The following is a 19,920-nucleotide window of genomic DNA, read 5'->3' on the forward strand; positions in this document are numbered from 1 at the left end:
TACCACTGTCTCATCATGTGGGCCTCTCCATAGGGCTGCTCAAGCATCCTCACCACACAGTGACGGGTTTCCTCTAGAAAAAGTGGCCTAACTTTTTAGGTCTCATGCCATGGCTTCTGCTCTATTTTAATGGATATACAGTATAATCCTGATATGATGTGGGAGGAGGAACACAGGGTCACTGGAGCCACCCTGGAGACTGGTGAACCACAAGTGGGGTTGGTTTCAGAGCCCTGGAGTAACTAGGATTGAAATAAAAATGCACCCAGGGGAAATTGTGTCATTTGAGGTCTTCTTTAAGATTCTTTAGCATCTGAAATGCATGCTGGCTACCACAGTAGACTATGGTAAAAACATGCTGAACTTGGGTTTGGAAACATTAGTTCATTTTACTTTCCGACTCTACCTTTAGAAGAGATTTGCTCCAAATCCGACTTTCTCAGTTTGGTTTTCTTTAAAATAAAGGAATTAATATCTACCTATCTATGCCTACTAGATTGTGATACAAGATAAAAATGGGTTTGTTTTTGTGTGTGTGTGTATGTGTGAACCAATGCTAGTTTACTTTCTCCTTTTCCTCAAGATGATTTAACACAGAATTCCCCAAACATTCTGCCATGAAAGAATACCTCTCCCCTTGCTGTCCCTCCTGGGTCTGTTGTCTCTGGCTGAGAGTGGCCTCCTCCAGTATACCAAATAAATATTAACACCACATATTTATCATTGTGAATAACTCAGGGTAGCACTACTCAAGAAGAAAATTTCTTTAAAATAGCCACTAGAATTCTATATTGCACTAGCATTTCAGCCAGAGCAATTATGCAGGAGAAAAAAAAATGAAAGGCATTCGAATTAGAAAGGGAGAAGTTAAAGTGTCCCTCTTTGCAGGTGACATGATCTTCTATATAGAAAATTAACTACCTTACAATTTAGAATAAGCAAATTCAATAAAGTTGTATGAAAAACAACCACAAAATTAAAAAATCATCAGTGTTTCTAGACACTAACAACAAACTAGCTGATAAAAGAAATCAAGAAAACAATTGCATTTACAATAGCAACCAAAAACTTAGGAATAAATTTAACCAAGATGAAAGATTTTTACACAGAAAACTATAAAATACTGATGGAAGAAATTGAAGAAGACACAAGTAAGGGAAAAACAATACTGTGTTCATGGATCAGAAGAATAAATATTAAGATGTCCACACTACCCAAAGCAATAGGTAGATTTGATACAATCCCTATCAAAATACCAATGGCATTCTTTACAGAAATAGAAAAAACTATCCTGAAATTCATATGGAACCACAAAAGGCCCTGAAAAATTGAAGCAATTTTGAATAAAAAGAACAAAGCCAGAGATCACATTACTTGACTTCAAAATATACTATAATGCTAGACTAAACAAAACATCATGGTACTAGCATAAGAACAGACACATAGACCTATGGAATGCTATACAGAACCAGTAAATGAGTTCACATATTTATAGCCAATGGTTTTTGACAAAGGGGTCAAGAATATACACTGGAGAAAGGACACTCTTCGAAAAATGACGCTGGAAAAACTGGGTATCCATATGCAGAAGAGTGAACTTAGACTCCTATCTCTTGCCATATACACAAATCAGCTCAAAATAAATCAAACACCTACAATGTAAGACTTGAAACTATAAAATTTCTAAAATAAAACATAGAAGAAATACTTAAAGATATTGATATAGGCCAAGATTTTGGGGGGGGAGTAAAACCCCCAAAGTAACAGCAATAAAATAAAAATAGACAAATAGGATGATGGTATGACATTAAATGAAGAAGCTTCCATACAACAGCTGAGTGTGGTGGGGCTCACCTGTCATCCTGGTACTGGGGAAGCTGAGACAGGAGGATCTCAGGTCTGAGGCCAGCTTCAGCAACTTCAAGAGATCCTGTTTCAAAATAATAATAATAATAATAATAAAAGGCTAGGGATGTATCTCAGAGATAGAATGTCCCTGGATTCAATCCCCATTACCAATCAATAAATAAACAAATCATTTATACAACAGAAGAATCAATCAACAGAGTAAAGAGACCACCCACAGAATGAGAGGAAATGTTTGCAAACTATTCATCTGAGAAGGGATTAATATCTAGGATATATAAGAAATTCAGAACAACTTGACAGCAGAAAAATCATCCAATTATAAGAATGAGTAAATGATCTAAGTGGTCATTTCTCAAAAGAAATATAAACGACCAAACATTATATGAAAAACAATGTTCAGTATCACTAATCATCAGGGAAACACAAACCAAAGCCATATGAGATAGCATCTCAGCCCTGTTAAAATGGCTACAGTCAAACAGACAATAACAAATGCTGGAGAGGATGTGGGAAAGGGAAATTCTTCTACTCTATTGGTGGGACTGTAAATTGGTACAGCTCCTATGGAAAATAGTATGGAAGTTCCCTCAAAAGCTAAAAATAGAACTACGGCATCCAGTAATCCCACCACTGAACATGGTTCTAAAGGAAAGGAAACCAGTCCACCTAAGACGGATCTGTTTACTGCAGTGCTATTCACAACAGCCAACATATGGAATCAATCGAGATGCCCACTGATGGGTGAATGAATAAAGAAAATGTGGCATATATGCATAATAAAATATTTTTCTTGCCATAAAAAGAATAAAATTCTATTATGTGCAACATCATAGAAATAACTGGAGGATATTCTAGTAGGCAAAATAATCAGGTATAGAAAGAAAAAATATTATACCTTCTAGCTCATACCTGACCTCTAAAAAAGTTTATTTCATAGCCATAAAAGATGAGTCATTACAAGGAGCTGGAGTAATTGCAGGATATATTAGGAAATGTTCTTCAAAGGATACAAAATTTCAGTTATATAGGAGAAATAAGTTCAAGAAATCTGTTGTACAACATGATGACTATAGTTAATATATTGTAATCATGAAAAATCCTAAATCCTGGGCATAGTGGCACACACCTGTAATCCCAGCATTTGGGAGGCTAGGACAGGAGGATCACAGGGTCAAGACCAGCCTCAGCAATTTAGAGAAAATCTCAGCAACCTAATGACATACAGTTACAAAAAAACAAACAAACAAAAAAAGGGGTTGGGGTATAACTCAGAGGTAGAATGCCTCTGGATTCAATCCCCAGTACCATACCAACAAAAACAAAACAAAAAAGATACAGTCCCAAGGAGAAACACTAATAGAGTCGATGTAGAAGGTTCTTGACACAAAAATGAAGGTAGTGCAAATGTTAATTAGCTAGATTTAATTATATATATATATATATATATACACATTTATATACTTTAAAACAAATATGCAAATGTTAATTAGCTAGATTTAATTATATATATATATATATATATATACATTTATATACTTTAAAACAATATGTTTTACATGGTAAATATATGCAATTTAAAATATGGCCAGGTGTGGTGGATCGCATTTGTAATCCTAGTACTTGGAAGGCTGAGACAGGAAGATTGCAGGTTTGCAGACAGCCTCAGCTACTTGGTAAGGCCCTTTGCTACTCAGTGAGACCCTGTTTCAAAATAAAGTATAGAAAAATCGGGCTGGGAATATAGTTCAAAGGTAGAATGCCCCTGGGTTCCATCCTCAATACCGAAAAAAAAAAAATTAGAAAATTTAAATTAAAAAACTTAAAAAGATTAAGGTAGTTTTAAAAAACAGTCATTTGAAAATACATCATAATAAGGCACTCAGTAATTATAATGATTTCTACCTAAGAGAACTCTTAACACAGGCATAAGAAAAGTATTTAGCAGCATCTTAGTAGAACAGTCTTCTCAAACTTCCCTGCTCCCCAAAGCAGAGACTCAGAACTACATTAGAATCTCCCGGGGTTGGGGCTGGGACTCTATACTTTAAACAAGGGCTCCCAACATTCTTGTGATAAGGCAAGTCCAGGAAACACTATTTGTCTCTGGAGAATAGACTGTGGGAGGCCTGAAAGTATAATGGGTTGGGGGGAAGCTGGGGTGAGGCACAGGTGAGAGGCGCATTGTTGAGATTTTCTCACTTAGAAATTCTGGAATTGTCACTGGCCGAACATCTCCAGTGTGTGTGTGTGTGTGTGTGTGTGTGTGTGTGTGTGTGTGTGTGTTGTGTAATGTGGGAGTGAGGCAGCTAACCATCTGTGGATGCTATTTGTAGTTCACTCAGTATAACTAGTATGTAGGCTGCACCCACTGTGTTTAAGGCATAGTACTATGTCCTGGTGTTCCCATCCCTGCTCAGCTGCTTTGGTAGAAAGGATCAGGAAAAACACCTCTCTTCTTTCACTCTGTCTTTGACAGTATTTCTCTAGCTGGAACTCAAATGTCCACCATGGCTGGGCATGGAATGCATGAGGAAGGCTGAGTGGTTTAAGATGATAGGGAAGAGCCGGGCGTGGTGGCTCACACTTTATAATCCCAGTACTTGGGAAGCTGAGATAGGAGGATAGCTGGTTCAGGGCTAGCCTCAGCTTAGTGAGGCCCTCCTCAACTTAGTGAGACCCTGTTTCAAAATAAAGAATTAAAAATAGGTCTGGGGGTGTAATTCAGAGGTAGAATGCCCTGGGTTCCATCCCCAGTCCTGAAAAAAAAAAAAAAAAAGTTGGGAAGACCTGAGGACTCCAACAAAAGTGGAGGGAAACCTTGCATTGTCCACCATTTACTCCATTTTTAAAACAGAATTTGAACCAAATGAATTTATTACCTTTTTACTGAAACAAAACAAATTATAACAGTATGCAGGCCAAACCACAGAAGGCTGTGGGATGAATTTGGCCCATGAACTGCCATTTCTTTGTGTGTGTGTGTGTGTGTGTGTGTGTGTGTGTGTGTATTGCTGGGAATTGAACCCATGGGTATTCTAACTTCGAGCTACACCCTCAGCCCTGATTTTTAAATTTTGTATTTGGAAACAGGGTCTTATTCAGTTGCTGAGAGCCTCTGTAAGTTACCGGGGCTGGCTTCCAACCTGCAATGTTCCTGTCTCGGCCTTGCAAGTACTGGGATTATAGGCGTGTGCCGCTATGCCTGGCTATGAACTGCCACTTGGAACCTCTGTTTTACACAAATCCTCAAATCTTCATCACTGAAATCTGAACCACTGATTTGTTAACTCGGTAAACGTTTATCTGGTGCATCCTAAGGTCCTGGCTACATGTTCAGGTGCCTGAGGCACCATCTCTGGCTTCAAGGAGCCTCTATTGATAGACTAGTGTCCTGCTTGGTAAATATTTTAAAAGGAACAGCTTTTGATTGTTTTGGCAACTTAAACTAATTAATAAATCTTTTCAAGGTGAATCTCTAGTGAGCAGGCAAGACACTGGCAAGTCAGCAGTCCATGTTTACATGCACAAAATTAATGTTTAAGACCATGGAGATATTTTGATCTTAATTATTTTGAAACAAATCTTTGTTGGTTCCATTCCTTAGACAACTTTGTTTATTACTCTGAGGTAAACTCAAACCCACGTCAAGTGAAACTGTTGCAAATTTTAGATAAAATAAATATGTATTAAGCCTGGCATGGTGGCTCATGCTTGTAATCCCAGTGCTTGGGAGACTGAGACAGAAGGACTGCACAGGTTCGAAGCCAGCCTCAGCTACTTAGTGAGGCTCTCAGCAATTTAGTGAGACCCTGTTTCCAAATAAAGTATAAAAATAGGTCTGGGAATATAGCCCAGAGGTAGAAAAGGGGTTCAACCCGAAGTAACACACACACACACACATACACACACACACACACACACACACACACACACACGTATTAATTAAACTTAAATACATTTGTAAGTAAAATGAGAGCAAACTGTTCTCAACAAGAGACAGGAAATTTAAGAGGAGGGAGGAATCAGCAATAAAATAGAAATCTAATCTACCTTTCCTTCTAGAAAAAAATAGATATGACATGGCCTCCTTGAATCTGGTAATTTAATCTTGACACTAATAATCTTATCTGCTCTGGAGGTATTATTTTGGCTTCTCTCTTCATCTCCCTCACCCCCACACATCCATGAGCTCAGGGAATGTAGAAGGCAGTGGCTTCTCCCTTCTGCTTGAATAGAGACCTGTGTTCCCCACGCCCTTGTAAAGGGGCCAACAGAAGTTTAGGTTGGCTCAGATGGAGGAATAAATTTCCTACCATGATGCTGGCAAACATTTCAGGTTTCTGGATTCTTAAAGAATTCTATTGCTTGAGACTATTCAGAAGTCTCCTTTGCTGTGACTAATTGTTAGGCAGGCAGCAGAGTTAACCAGGACACCTCTTACTGGTTTTAAACTGACATTAATATCTTGAACAATGCTTCTGATTAAAATGCTGCCTCTGGAACTTCAGAGGATAAATAGCTTTATTTGAGAAGAAGAAAAGTTCATTAACATTTTGTCATGTGTGTCTGGATAAAAATGTTTTTTGTGGTATTGGAGATTCAACTCAGGGGCCTTCTAGTTCTGAGCTAAGCCCCAGCCCTTTTTAAAATAATTTTAATTTAAAACAGAATTTTGCTAAGTTACTGCGTATTGTTAGCTTCAAACCTTCAATCTTCCTGTCTCAGCTTCTCAAATACTGTGATTACAGGTGTGTGCCATCATGCCTGGTTTGGATAAATAAATTGAACTATACTTAGAGGGTAAAAAATCTAGTTAGTAGATTTTTGTGTCTACTTCAGTTATCTTTTGCTACATCACAATATACCCCAAACTTTAGTGACATATAACCATTGCCCATGGTTCTGTGGGTCTGCACTGAGCTTACAGTTCTTGCTTGGGACTTCTCATATAGTTGTAGACAGGTAGTGTTTCAGACTAGTATAATCTGGGGCTAGTGTAATCTGAAGGCTAACTGGGTGGGATATCTAAAGTGATTTTTAACATACATTTGGCTCCTTAGCTGAAATGGCTGGATGAGATAAAGGCTGGTATTTTTCTTTCTTTGTCCACATGGGCTCTTCATGTGCCTATCTTGAGATTCCTCATAGCATTACAGTCTGACTACAGGCAGACTTCTTGTCTGAGGCTGCTTCCCCGGAGTGAGGGTTGAGCAGACCCACTGGAAGTTGCAAGTCTTTTTATGATCTAACAAAGGAGATCACGTATTACCAGTTCCATTACTTTCAATTGGTCAAAAAGCTAATTATACTTGAAAGGCAATTGCAGAAGCTCCCAGGGTCAAGTTAGAACAATTTGAGCAACAACAAAAATAAAGTAATATTGGATTATAATCTAAAGTATAAGATTGAGATCTGTGCATTTATGCTAAAATAAATAAACGATTGAATAAATAAATGAGTGAGAATGAACAAATATACGTTGAAGAATTAAAATAATTTATGTTATTTAATAACATTGAAATGTTATAATTTATTTTTTGTGGAACTAGGGGTTGAACCCAGGGGCATTCTACCTCCGAGTTACATCTCCACTCCTAATTTTCATTCTTAATTTTGAAACAAGTTCTCATTAAGTTTCAGAGGGCCTCACTAAGTAGCTGAGGCTGGCTGTGAACCTACAATCCTCCTCTCTCAACCTCCTAAGTACCGGGATTACAAGCGTGCACCACACCTGGCTAATAATAATAATTAAAAATAATTTACTAAGATACTTCACCCTCAAGGAAGAGAAGCATAAATACTCCTTAAGTATGGGCCGTTCATAGCAATTTTCTTCTGAAAAGTACAGTGTGAAAGAGGAGAAGTCTCTCAGATATTTGAGCAAGGTCAATATCGACTGATAAATCACGTTGCCAGTATGCATTCTTGATATGATGTAATAAAAATGATACTTTGCCTTTGTGTTTTTACTCCCCCAAAACCACAACTCCAGAGTAATCAAGAGGAAAATATCAGATAAGTTCTAATAGAGGAACAGCTTACAAAGTACTCAACTAGTACTTTTTCAAACTATCCAAGTCATCAAAAACAAGACAAGTCTGAGAAATTGTCACTGTCCAAAGGATTCTAAGGAGACAAGACAGGCAAATGCAATGTGATATCCTGGGTGGATGCTGGAGCTGAAGGAGATATTAAGCAAAAGTTGAAGAAATCGAAATAAACAGTTGTAAACTTTAGTCAGTATATATATATATATATATATATATATATATATATATACATATATATATATAAATAAACAAATATATATATTTGTTTATTTATTTTGCGGTGCTGGGGATAGAACCCAGGGACATTCTATCTCCAAGCTATACCCCTAGCCCTATTTTTTTATTCCTTATTTTGAAACAGGGTCTCACTGAGTTGTAAAGTGCCTTACTAAGTAGGTGAGGCTGTCTGAGAACCACGATCCTTCTGTCTCAGCCTCCCAAATGCTGGGATTACAAGTGTGCACTGCCATGCCTGGCTTCAGTCTTGATTTTAATATGTGTTTGCGACTTCCGGGAAGATGGCGACCGAGAAAAGCGGGGCTTAAGAGCCCCGCTAGCAACAAATCTCCATTACCACAAAATCAGTGCCTTTCAAAGCCAGAAAACAACATCACCAGAGAAACAAAAAAAATCACCAGGCTCCAGAGAGAAAGCGGACTGAGAACAGAGCCACAGAGGAGATCCTCACGCCCGAGGACGCGGCTTCATGCCTGAGGACGCGGCAGCAGCGCCATACTGCCGGCAGCACCGGCGAATTCATGGGACGGCCACAGCGAGGCCGAGGGGAGCCGCTGCGGAACAGCCAGGCGGGATTTCTCCGTGCAGAGGGCATCTAAAGCTCCTAGTGGCCGAGCTCAGCACATGCTGCAGGGATTCAGAGTGGAAATCAAAACCAAGAAAAAAACGCCAGCCCCATAGCCGAGGGCGTAGCAGCGGCGCCATATTGCCACCGAATTCAGTACAGCTACATCTGCGTACTCAAGAACAGTGAGTCAAATTGCGGGCCACAGCGGAGAAATCCCAGTACTGTACTCACTGGGAGTTGACCCAGTGGGAGAGGGGCAGTGGCAGTGATATCACACCATAGGAGAACGTGCAACCTGGCACCCCCCACAGTCTAAAGCAGCCTCTATCGACTCTCTGGGTCGGAGACTCTGTGATACAACCCAGTAAAGGAGTAGTGGGGTCTGAGATACTACTGACTCAAGATCCAGAGCACCTTAAGTGAAGTCATAGTGACCCAAGGGAAGAACCCAGAGAAGGCACAAACTTCCGAAATCATGGGAAAGAGGAATAATACTGGAGCAATGAATGCTCACAACCCCACAACATCAGAACCCGATAAAACAGAAAATCAGAGATTTCTAGAAGATCAAATCAGGAAAATAACTGTAGAAATAATAGAGGTGCTTCGAAAAGAACTCAGAGAGAGCCAAAAAGAAATAAAGGATGCAATTAATGAAGTAAAGGCCTCAATTCAAAGCACAAACAACCGATTAGAACACATGGAGAACAGAATCTTGCTCTTAGAAGATGATCATTCGAAAAATGAACGCATAGTTTCTAATCTAGAAAAAAATATCCGACAGCAGGAATCTGATATTGAAGAAATATGGGCCCATTTTAAGAGAGCTAATCTAAGAATAATTGGAATAGAGGAGGGAAAAGAAAGTGAAACCAAAGGGATCAACAATTTCTTCAAGGAAGTAATAGCAGAAAATTTTCCAGACATAGAGCAAGAGGTTGATACGCAGGTCCAGGAAACTTATAGAACTCCCTTTAGACAGGATCGGAGAAGAGGATCCCCATGCCACATAATTGTCAAAATGACCAATGTGGAAGCCAAGCAGAGAATCTTAAAGGCAACAAAAACAAAGGGCCAAGTGACATTCAGAGGCAAACCAATTAGAATCACTCCAGACTTCCCAAACCAAGTTATGAGAGCCAGAAGGGCTTGGAGTAACATATTCCCAATTTTGAAAGAAAACAACTTCCAGCCAAAAATTTCCTACCCAGCAAAACTTTCTATCAAATTAGATGGGGAAATAAGAAGCTTCCATGACAAACAGAAACTGAAGGAATTTATGTCTTTAAAACAAGCACTAGAGAAAATACTCAAAGAGATTAACTACAAAGAAGAAATAGGTAACACACATCAGAACTAGAGAAACATGACTTTCCATCCAACAGACAACTAAGATTGGTTATCTGTGGAGATTCATTATTTATGTTAGTCTTTTACCTATCTCTAAAGGGTATTGTTTGCCTTTATTGTTGTTAATTTTTAGGATTTCTAGTTGGAATATTAATATACCTTCAGATATAGCATTTGGAAATATTTTATCCCATTCTATTAGTAACTGTTAACTCTGTTTACATTGTCTTTGGATATACAATATGTTTTTTATTTTTTAGGGAGTTTGTATACTCTTCTGTTGCCTGTGCCATTGAAATCATATCCAGGAAATCACTGCCAATTTCAATGTTGTGAGGTTTTATGACCCAGATTTTCTCCTAAAAGTTTATAGTCTTAAGATTTATAGTTAGGTCTTTTATCTATTTTGAGTTAATACTTGTATATGGTATTAGGTAAGGGTCCAATTTTATTCTTTTCCATGTAATTATTATTTTTCAACAATATTTAGTTAAAAGATTATTATTCCCACCACCAAATGTTCGTGGAAACCTTGTCAAAAATAACTTGACAATATAGGGAAGAATTTAGCTCTAGGCTTTTATTTAACTCCAATGGTTTATATATCTGCCTTTAGAATAGTACTATACTGTTTCAATTATTGAAGCTTTATATGGTTTGAAATCAGAAAATATATATCTTCTAGCTTTGTTCTTTTTCAAGATCGTTGTGGGTACCTAGAGTCCATATTCCATATTAGGATAGATTTTTTTCCTGAAAAATAAATATATAAATATATGATAGTTTCACCTAAAAAATAGAAAAAATAGATTCTCTGGTAAGAAAGAAAGCAAAAAGAAATATTGAAATGTTATCTTTAAGTCATCAAAAGCTTGGTATCAGACAAATTAAACTGTTATGTGAGATTATCATTTTTAATTTTTGATAAATTGCTATAATACTAGATGTCAACCACTAAGCCAAGCATGGGAGGGAGGGATAGGGAGAGAATGGGGTGGTGATCGGGTGGGGGCTGACTGGGCAATGTGTGCATGTATGTCTACAAAAGTATGTATCCCACTATGATGTATGAATACAGTGCACCAATTAAAAATTAAAAATTAAAAAAAAATAGGTCTGGGAGTGTAGTCCCCGGAGGTAGAAGGGCTTCCAGGAACCCCAGTACCACCAAAAAAAAAAAAAAATATGTGTTTGCTAATTATAGCAAATTTAAGATGCTAATTAGGATAAATTGAGAGAGGGCATAGATGAAAACTCTAATATAGACTAATTTGTTCTACAGATCTAAAACTGTTTCCAAAATAATATCTATTTTTTTAAAAAAGTCATAGGGCCAGCCTAGATTTGGAGGTAGGGGATTATAAAGGATGTGATTAGCAAGAAGTGTGGCTTACTGGAGGACCTTCTACAATAGTATCCATTCTACTGATTTTTCTACTTTCTTGCTTTTTTTTTTTTGGTACTGGGGATGGAACCCAGAAATATTCTACCTCTGAGCTACACCCCCAGCCCTATATTTAATTCTTTATTTTGAAACAGGATCTCACTAAGTTGCGAAGGGCCTCACTAAGGCTGAGGCTGTCTGCAAACCGCGATCCTCCTGTCTCAGCCTCCCAAATGCTGGCATTATGAGCCTGCGCCACCACGCCCGGCTCTACTTTCTCTTTTCTTTCAGGTCACTTGGCTCTAGAGGGAGACTCTGGCCCAAGGCAATCAGTGAGTTTTATCTCTCTCATTAGGATCAGAGAATAGAATCTCTGCCACAGGACAGTTTCAAGGTGGGCAGTGATTTAAGACAGGACAACCAAAGCCATTCTAGGACCACTAGACAAGTCCCTCTGGCTTTGAACCTGAGTTTATGGGAGGCCCAAAACCACCAAAGAGACTCTGAGAAACAGCCAACAGGCTGGGATGACTGGGAAGAGTAGAACCAAAAGAAAAGGCTAGCCGTGGGATGCTATGGAGCCCAGAAGTCATCCCTCTCAACCTGGTAGTATCCTTTTGCCTTAAATCGGTGTTCTTTGGGAGTTTTTGTATCTTGCAATGGAAGAAGTCCCCAAATGATCAACAAGACAAAGCAAAACAAACAAAACCAACCATCAGTAAATTGCCCTCCAGTTTATTTTCATTCTAACTATAATCAGGATGCTAATTGATGTCAAGATTGTGGTGTTTTTAAAGCTGCTCTGTTTATGCCCAAGTAATTCAGTATTTATCTAAAGATAAACTTGTGAAGAACAAATTGTCTAATATGCCCAATACATTTAGGACGGTTGTGTAGCAGACAGGAAGCATGTATTTTTATTTTATGGACTTGTTTCATAGTGAGAATGATTTTTGAAAGGCTGCAGTTGATTTTGTCTGCTGTGAAGATGGGGTTAGACTCAGAATGTGAGACAAATCTCAGGAAGAGGAATCTGGAAGCTAGCGCACTGGAGGTTGCTAAACTGGAGAGAAGGAAGAGTTAACTTTGGGTACCACTGTCTCTTCCACTTTTGAATTATGTGACCTTGGACAGCTACTTTTCTTTTTGAGGGCCTCAATTTCTTTCTTCTGTAACAACATGAGCAATATTACCTCCTGACGGTATTCTCTGCTGTGAGAATTGTACCTATTATATTTAGTACTGTGAGTAAATACAATTCTCTTTTTCACAATAATGAGAGTTTGTCTGGGCACTGTGGTGCACACTTGCAATCCTAGTGCTCAGGAGGCTGAGACAGGACAACCACAGGTTCAAAGCCCATGCCTGACAACTTAGTGAGACTCTGTTTCAAAATAAAAAGTAATAAGATCTGGGTGTATAGCTCAAAGATAGAAAAGGGTTAGGGGTGTAGCTCAGAGATATAATGCCTCTGGGTTCAATAGCTAGTACCACCAAAAAAAGAATTTTAATTAAGGCAAAAACAAAGGGAATGGCGAAGGAGGATGAGACCACAGTAACGTTTAGTAGGTAGACTGTTAAAATCCTTGGGACTGGTTGGATGTGTGGGAGAGGCAGGATGAGCGAGTGGCCACAGGAAGGTTTCCCAGTGGCCATACAGGAGGTTTCCCAGGGAACCTACTGTGTGATTAAACAGATACTGTTCTCTTACCGATGATGTTCACTTGGAGAAAACTAAGAGGAAGCTCCAGGGTAACAGGTGTGTGTGCACGGGGAGTCGAGAATGAGGGGACTTCCCACACAAGGTGCGCATGGTGCCTGAAGACCGCTGGCTCAGGGGCAGTTTGGACTCCAGGGTGGATATTAGGGAGGTTGTACTTTCTATAAAGGTGTGCTCAGAGCAAGGAGTAGAAGATTAAGGTGAGAGCCATTAGGGGCACTGTAAGAGGAAGGCAACAGAACAGAAGACTAAAAAGTGATGAGGGAAAAATATCCTACATGTTAAAAGAGATATAAGACAAGAGAGGGGGGACACTTTAAGAGGAAAGGAGTAGTTTATATTGTCACTGACAAAGAGAGGCTAGCAAAGCTTTGCACAGAAAAGAAAAGAACAAAAGAAAAGAAAAGAAAAGAAAAGAAAAGAAGTATTAGATTCCGTAACTGGTGGGGATGTCACAATTTTGTCAGGGACACTTGACTCTAGAGTAATAGGGCTGGATCTGATTGTAGTGTGTTTAAGAGTGGACAGGAGGTACCAGGCATGGTAGCACATGCCTTTAATCCCAGTGTTTGGGAGTCTGAGACAGGAGGATTACAGGTTCAAGGCCAGCCTCAGCAACTTAGAGAGATCTGGTTCTTATAAAAAGAGGGAAAGAGGTGGAGAGGCTGGGATTGTATCTCAGTGGTAGAATGCCTGTGAATTCAATCCCCAGCACCAAGGACAGGTGGACAGGTGAACATGGAGTTAAATTATTATCTGTCCATTCAGGAATCTTGGCTATGAAATTGGAAGAGAGAAAGAGGGAAGATGAAGTTTTGTTTGTTGATTTTTAATAGTGAGCCAGTTGGATGTGTGGGGAGGCAGCCAAAGTAGAGACAGAGCAAGAACTCTGAGGTAAGTGGGAGGGGGTGGAATTTGCTAGCACAGGTGAAGGAATTAGCCAGGAACCAGAAGAGGAAGATCACTTCCTCTGGAATGAGAGGAAAGTTGGCACTGCTGGGTGATACAAAAATAGGCAAAAACGTGGGTTGGGTGGGGGCAGGTGGCTAAATGTTTAGGAAGTGCAAGCTGCCCGCCCCAGTCTCAGTGGTCTGTGATGAAGTCTATGGAGGGAACACCCTGGCCATGGGGCAAGAGTTAGGAAGAGTAGAGTTGCTTACTAAGCAGTCTGGGGAACTAGTTGCTCCTGTGTGAGCTTAGAAAGGGCTTTTTGAGCCAGGAATGGTGGCGAACCCCTGTAATCCCAGCTACTTGTAAGGCTGAGGCAGGACGACCACAAGTTTGAGGCTAGTCTGCGAAATTTAGCGAGACTCTCTCAAATAACATAAAAAGAGGTTAGAGAAGTACTGCAGTGGTCGAGTGCTGGCCTCGCACGCATGAGGCCCTTAGAAACGCAGTGCCTGGCCGGGCGCGGTGGCGCACGCTTGTGATCCCCGCTCTTGGGAGGCAGAGACAGGAGGATCGCGCAGGTTCGAAGCCAGCCGCATGTGCTGGTTTGGGAGACCCTGTTTCCAAATAAAAGTATAAAATAGGTCTGGGAGTGTAGCCCGGAGATGGAAGGGCTTCCAGGAACCCCAGTACCACCAAAAAAAAAAAAAAAGAAATGCATTGCCTGGCATGACGTGAGCTTCAATCCCCTGTAAAAAGGAAGGAAAGAAGGAAGGAAGGAAGGAAGGGGAGGGAAGGAGGGAGGGAAGGGGTTGAGGTCGTATGCTTGGCAGGGTTTCTTCCATCAACTCTTCCTGTTGTAGCTGAAGGGCTGAGGAAGCCATAGCTGATGGGAGCGAGTTGGAAGCCAGGGCGGAGTGAAGGGTGAGAGGCTGAGTGTGCTGGCTGGGAGGCCGGAGGCGGGAGGCGTGGTGCTAGGGAGCGGGAGGATTCAGGCAGTGGTGGATTTGGTAGTAGGGCACTGAATGTGTTTTTAGGAATTTGGGGAAATGGTTTTAGAGAGTGGCCTCTCTTTCTTCTCCTAACACTTGTAATCTGGACAGAAAGGCAGTAGATAAAATACATGGTTATCTATGAGGCAACTTTTTTAGTTAAATGGTCCCTAGGTAATGGAGTCCTGAAAATCGTTCCCTTAGTTTCCTAAGAGGAGATGGCAACTTAAAAAAAAAAAAAAAAAACTTGATTAAAAATAAACAATGTCGCTGGGCGTGGTGGTGCACGCTTGTAATCCCCAAACTTGGGAGGTGGAGACAGGAGGATTGTGCAGGTTCGAAGCCAGCCACGCTGTCTTAGGAGACCCTGTTTCCAAATAAAAAAAATATAAAATAGGTCTGGGAGTGTAGCCTGGAGGTAGAAGGGTTCCATCCCCAGTACCACCAAAAAACAACAAAAAAAACCAAACAAAAACAGCAACAACAATGTATGCATGCCTCTAATCCCAGTACTTGGAAGGCTGAGACTGGAGGATCACAGGTTGGAAGTCAACAGCAAGTAGTGAGGCTCTCAGCAACTTAGCAAGAGCTTGTTTCCAAATAAAAAATAAAATAGGAGTGAGGGTATAGCCCAAAGTAGAAGGCCCTGGGTTCCACTCCCATTACCACAAACAAACAAACAAAGTATGTAATCTGAGATTTTTAGACAATGGGAACATAGAATAAATCTTAAAATACTAGTGAGACAATGCCAGCATCTAAATGGGCAGAATGAACAACTTGAAACCAATTCTAAATTAATTTTTAAAAAAATTATTGTAAGACAATGTATAGGTTAATCTGTTTTTCCTCTTTATTTGGTATTTGGAATAGAATCCAGGGCCATTCCTTCATTGCTATATCCCTAGTTCCCACCCCACTTTTTTGGAAACAGGGTCTCACTAAGTTGCTGAGGCTGGCCTAGAACCTGTGATCCTCCTTAGTTTCCCAAGTACTGAGATTATAGACATACACCCACTCATGCCCAGCTATTTTTTTCTCTTTTTCTAAATTGTCTTAATGCTTTTACATCCACGTGGTGAGAGGTTATAAAATGGGTTATGAGTGGTTATTGATACTTCCTCCTTTCTTTTGGCTTTATTTATTTATTTATTTTAATTTGAATCAGGATCTAGCTAAGTTACCGTGAGCTGGCCCTGAACCCAGGATCCTCCTGTCTCAGTCTCCCAAGTACTAGAATTATAGATGTGTACTGCCACATCCAGCTTGCTATTGATATTTGATTTATCACTGGCTATTTTCTCTTTGTGTGCATGATTCATAGTCTCTCTTTGTATTCTGTTATAACAGATGACAAGTATGAGTGCTAAACAAAGGTACCCGTGGGAGTTAATATTAGCTTATCTCAGCAGTTAAACTTCTCTTTGAGGTTTTATTGTTGTTGTTTTTTTTCCTCATAGAAAGTATTGAAATCAAACTGTTCAGGAATTTGCCAGGAGGTAGTCAAGGTAAGAAGAAACCTGATGTTGAAGGTAATAGTCAGGATGGCTCTGGAAAGGGCCAGTTATGTTCATAAATGTTTGCTGCCAAACATTGCCTTTTAAAGGAGTGCTTGCCTTTCCTGAGGGTACCTTGACCTGGTTTGGGGCAGGGGAGATAAATTATGCCTTTTAAAGAAGTCCATCAGGGACTCCTGTGGGTGTTGAGGCTGGTGTGATCATGGCCATGCTTCCTGCCAGAAATCCACCACTCCATGCTATAAAGATGTCAGGAGGAATGTTCTTAGTACCACTGTTCTTAGTAGTCCTGAATTGGAAACACAAAACTGCCACCAGAGAATGGGTAAATACATATCATGGTTACTTCTCACAGTGGAATAATGAAATAGAAAATATACACAACAACCAGGTGAATCTTTGTCATAAAATGTTGAAGAGGGAAAAAAAATCCAGAAAACTATAACTATATATGGTACAATACCACTGTGTGTGTGTGTGGGGGGTGTACTGGGGATTGAATTGAGGGGTGTTCTACCTCTGAGCTATACCCTTGGCCCTATTTTTTATTTGGAAACAGGATCTAAGTTGTGGAGGGCCTAGCTAAGTAGCTGAGGCTGGCTGCCATGCCATGGTCCTCCTGTTTCAGCCTCCCAAGTACTGGGTTTATGGGCATCACTGCACCCAGCTTACTTTTATAATATTCAAAAATACGTAAAGAAATTAAAACCCATTAAGTCCAGGAGAGTGGCTACCCTCAATGCAGCAAGGATAAAGGGACACAGAGGGCAGTGTGTGGGAGAATATGTAAATAAACGAGAGCTGCTCTTACTCTTATTGTTTAGTTAGAGGGTGTCTACATGTTATTTAAGATCAGCAAAATCAAGTGGGCCACGTGCTGATTAAGGGAGAAAGCACGTTAGAAACCAAAAGAAGTAGATGTTTGCAGGGAGAAAGCACGTCAGAAACCAAAAGAAGTAGATGTTTGCAGCACTGTGAGATTATGGGCCAGGAGTGAACAAGATGTGGGCCTAGCACTTCTCACCTGGTGAGCTACACTGCAGAGATTCCCCCCACAGAATCTATCTCCTAGTGTTGAAGATGGACCATAAACAACCAAGGAATTTTTAAAAATTCCATGATAAGTGTCATGAAAAATAAGACACAGAACAATGCTTCCACCTGTGAATGTGTACATCCATCTCTGCTGGGCGCTCAGGAATAGAGTCACTCCATGAGAAGAGTATGCACATTTACATTTTTTATGGATACTGCCAAATTACTCCTCAAAAAATGCTGTACTGATTTTCAGAACCTTGTTTGTTAACATCCTTGCCAACAGTGGTGATTATCAACCTTTTGGCCTAGCCAGTTGGCAAAAAATCTGTACCTTGGTTTTGCTTCAAACAGCCAATTTGTAGACGAGCTTTTGGTGTGGGACTCATTAGTGAGCTGGAGACTCTTTGTGTGAATATTTCTGTCCCATTATTGGTGAAAAATGGTGGTAGTTAAATGTGCCTGGAAATTCTTTGGGAACAAGTGTGCCCTGTGATTGAGTCCATTATTTGCTGTTCCTACCTAAAACATGTGGGGCTAGGAAAGGGTGAGGAAGGGGGCTTATTGGGTGCTTTAGTGTGCCAGGTGGTGGGCTAGGCACTTTCACAGAGCCTTCTTCACCGCAGTCTCTCAAGGAGTATAGAGACTCAGATGTGAAGACCTTGCTCTAGCTGTGCAGAAGGTGATCCCACCACCGCTTGAAACTTTAAAGCTGTGCTTTCACTGAAAAAATTTTTTCCTTGAACCTAACAGAAGACAACATTCTTTTTTTTTTTAAGTACTGGGGATTGAACCCCGAGGTATTCTGCCTTTGAACTACACCCCCAGCTCTTTTTAATTTTGTCTCTTTTATTTCGTTGGTGCATTGTAGTCATTTATCTTGATGAAGTTCAGGGTAGTAGAGGCATACATGCACATAGCACTCAGCCCCCCTCCCTTCTCACTCTGGTCCTTACCCCCTCCCTCCGCCCCTCAGCATGGTGATTGACTCTGATAAGTTTTTGTATGTATATCACATCCATTGAAGTGTTTCCCTCTTCCCCCCTCCCAGCTCCCTCGGTTTTATCTTCATCTTCACTAAGGTTTCTCTTCCTTTGTCTGTAGTCCCTCCTATGCCCCATTTTCTTCCGAGTTTTTGTATATTAGGGAGAACATTCAAGTTTTCAATTTTTGTTCTCCAGTTCCACCCATTTCCCTGCAAATGACACAGTTTTGTCCCTCTTTATGGCTGAGTAAAATTCCATTGTGTACATATCCCATAGTTTTCTGTTGCCGAGGCTGTCTTTGAATCTGTATTCCTCTGGTCTCAGCCTTCCAAGTATTGGAAGTACAGGTGTGCACCAGTGTGCCTGGGAGAGAACACCCATTTTAAGGATGTGGTCTTTTAATGGATCTGTTCCAGTGATTTCAAAGTTGGTTGTATATTGGAATCTCCTGAGGAGCCTGAAAGAAATACTGATCCTTGCATCCTACATCCAAATACTGATGTGATTTTGGGGGCGTGTATCCTGGACATTAGGGTTTTTCAGAGTCCCCAGGAGATTCTAATGTTTAGCTGAAGTTGAAAGGAACTAATCTAATTCAAAGGTCTTGAGACTTCTTTTTAGGCTTGCATTACTATAATTTTATTTTCTGACATTCGTTGGCCACCTTTTCCTCTATAAGTTTTGTGACTTTGACCCTTGGGTTATTTTGAGATTTATTAAAAAAAATCTCATGAGTGACTCTGGGATAATTGCAGATACCCTGGTGTGAGGTGGGTAGAAAGACTGCGTTAGTAAATTCAAGCCAGGAATGATTGAGCTAATTATTTCTCAGATCCCGATTTTGCACTGTTTAAGATCTGTAAACCAACTGCAATATGACTTAAGCAATTTTCTTATAATAGAAGAATATCAGCAAAATCTTAGTATCACTTATGACTTTTCACAAATACATTTTCATGTATTCCTAAATATGAAATAGGACAGGACAAGAAGCTCAAAACAGAAACATATTAGCTGTAATAAATGTAGTAAATACATTTTTTTCAAATGTTACTCAATTTTTTTTTCTTTCTGGGAATAGTTAGCCATTGTTCTATAGAAGTAAAATACCTTCCGGTGGTATACCACACACATATGATAAGATTAGTTGGCAAAATTTAAAAAAATCCCCCAAGAATGATATCAAGATGCCCCTTCTACCTCTAATAAAGTTTCAGAAAAACCATACACAGTTACTTTGACAACTCAAAGGGGATAAGGATGTCTCTTATCTAGGCACTTGTGGTTTATTCTTAAGATGTGTTTATCTTTAATGTATTTCTTG

Source organism: Muscardinus avellanarius, assembly GCF_963383645.1.
Source record: "Muscardinus avellanarius genome assembly, chromosome: 1".
NCBI classification, from domain to species: domain Eukaryota; kingdom Metazoa; phylum Chordata; class Mammalia; order Rodentia; family Gliridae; genus Muscardinus; species Muscardinus avellanarius.